General features: G+C 44.5%; 1 pseudogene; it reads right to left on the bottom strand.

Moving 5' to 3' along the window:
• Positions 1–29: 29 nt before the first annotated feature.
• LOC130508603 (probable glutamate carboxypeptidase LAMP1) lies at positions 30–2,002 on the bottom strand (annotated as a pseudogene).
• Between the last annotated feature and the right edge of the window lie 429 nt (positions 2,003–2,431).

Raw genomic sequence — 2,431 nt, 5'->3', positions numbered from 1 at the left:
GTATTAATTGTGAGGGGCTGATTCAGAGATTACCTCCTCCGAAAACGCATGTCAGCTGCTGGAACACCAACATGTTGCACAAAGGCTGCGTAATCTGATGTCAGGTCCCCTAATCTTCCAATCTTCACATACCAAGCATACAAATCAGTTTTAACACAAGACAAGAATGGTTTCATAATCTAGCCAAGTGTCATTCACTTACCACTCCAGAGTTGCTTGATCCTACCCACGAATCATAGATGGTTTGTGTTGAATTATCTGGATCCTGGACCTGTAGATAGTTAAAACCAAAAGCTTGAATATGTGTCCTTGTAATAAAGACAGATAACACTTTGCCCATATGCTTGTTAAAACTGCCTTTAAAGTACCACCTCGAGCCGCTTGTTTGATCAGTTCATCGAGTTTGTGGAGTCGCAGAAGCACGAACCCTGGACCAGATACAGCACAATCTATATTCAAGTAAGCCACTGCTCTTGAAGCTAAATCTCTCTGTTTTCTTCTACCCATTCCGTTGAACCAATCTACAGAATACATACATTAAATTTTTCTGCTGATCTCAAACGTTAAAAATGTAGAAATATACAAAGTGAGTTAGAGAGCAGAGACCAGAGCATACTCCTCAGCATCCCAGTTACACAGAATAATCGTCCGTCTTAGGCTTCCATCCTCTTCTGTGCAGCTTATCTAGCCTTTGCGCAATCTACACTAGTTTCAACATCTCTCTCTCATTGCAATTTAACCATTTTTTAAAAAATCTTTCAGCATACAAAAAAACAGAACGCCACCTCCAAAAGTACAGCAGTCCCACTGTTGGGATCAACGCTCCAAAACTCCAAGCGGTCTCGATGGTTTCCAAGAATCACATATCTAAACCAAACTCATCCAAACACAAAGTCAGTAATATATATATCCTACAAAACCAACCATAAAGCTTCACTCATATTGTGAGAATGGTACGTACCTATCAGGCTCTTCTTCGCCTTCAATCACTCCAATAACATTTTCAATCTGAGCTATAACAGTTTTCCCCTGTAACCAAATCCAATGTTCAAGTCTAAGTAAAAGAAACACAAACACCATGCCACAAACCCATAAACTCACAATGTAACTCAGGTTCAAGATCCCAGGTCCAGGCCCCACAGGATAAACATCACCATGAGCAACATCACCGACGATACTCTTCAAGATCACCTCCGCATCAGCGCCGAGATAGGAAGCGAAGGTATTAGCGAGAGTCGCCGCTCAACTCCACAGCCTCCTCAGATAATCTCTCACACCCATCAACGCTCGCCCACCCAGGAGTCGTCGGATCACCTAACCCGTTATAAACAGAACCCACTTGAACACCACTCGGCGGCATCCACTTACTCACCGGAAAACACTCGTCTCCTCCGCCGCCGCCGTAGTCTCTCTTGTCTGTGTATATCACAACGCCAACAGCTCCCGCACTGTACGCGTTCCTCACTATGTCTCCTCTGTAAATCTCTCCGTACCTCGCGACCACGACGGCTCCGGAGACGTTCAGAGCAGCGAAGTCTTGGACTCGTCCGTAGTTCGCGTAAACCGCGGGACCCGAGACGTTGCCTGACTTAGCGTATCCGTGGAACGTAGGCGTCACTTCTTTTGCGTAAGGGTTGTTGTTGTCTCCGACGACGTGTTCTTGTTCTAAAGCGAAAGTGATCTGGTTTTTGAAGATTCGTTTGGTGTTAGTACGAGGAGCGGTGAAGTGGGTAGGTTAGAGATACTTGGTAAGAGACGAGGTGTGTTTTGAGGGAGGAGGAGGCGAAGGCAGAGCGAACAAAGGCTGCGGCTTCAGCGTTGGCCTCTGAACCGGCTACATGGGGCGGCGGGTGAGGGTACGGAGGTTTAAGCGATGGAAGCGTTGTCGGAGAAGGAGGCTGAGAGGAAAAGAGTATGGAAGTGTGGTTTTGGTGGAGAAAGAGAAGAGGAGGTAAGATAAAGCAGCGAGAAGGAAGACAAGAGATGTTGCTGTTATCGACATCGATGGTGATTAGTGAGTCTGCTTTAGATGATTTTGCGATTTCATCACGTTTTAGTTTGGAGTTGACCTTTGCAATTATCGATCATTCTTCTTCTTGGAAAATACTTTAAAATATTAAGCCGTGTTAGTGGGTGGTGACGACTAGGCTGGAAGAACCTTAAATTAACAAAGAAAAGTGACTTACTTTAGTTTCCACTGATTACATATATGCTTTTATTATTCTATTCATGTTTTTTCTTTGGTTCCTATGTCACTACAGGTGACAAAGCCAAGCCGCAATGGGTGTAACGGTTCGGTTGGCATATGTGTCATATACCCAACGTGACAACTGATCCAACAAGTAGACTCAGCAAAGTCATTACAAACACCTTTTGTCTTCTTTGAGTGTGTACCAATTCGACAAAAGTGGACCGAGTCTACTCAGTTGAA

The sequence above is a fragment of the Raphanus sativus genome, chromosome 2, assembly GCF_000801105.2.
Source record: "Raphanus sativus cultivar WK10039 chromosome 2, ASM80110v3, whole genome shotgun sequence".
Taxonomy (NCBI): domain Eukaryota; kingdom Viridiplantae; phylum Streptophyta; class Magnoliopsida; order Brassicales; family Brassicaceae; genus Raphanus; species Raphanus sativus.
Note: the sequence above shows the minus strand (reverse complement) of the source record. Positions and strands in the feature narration are given on the sequence as shown.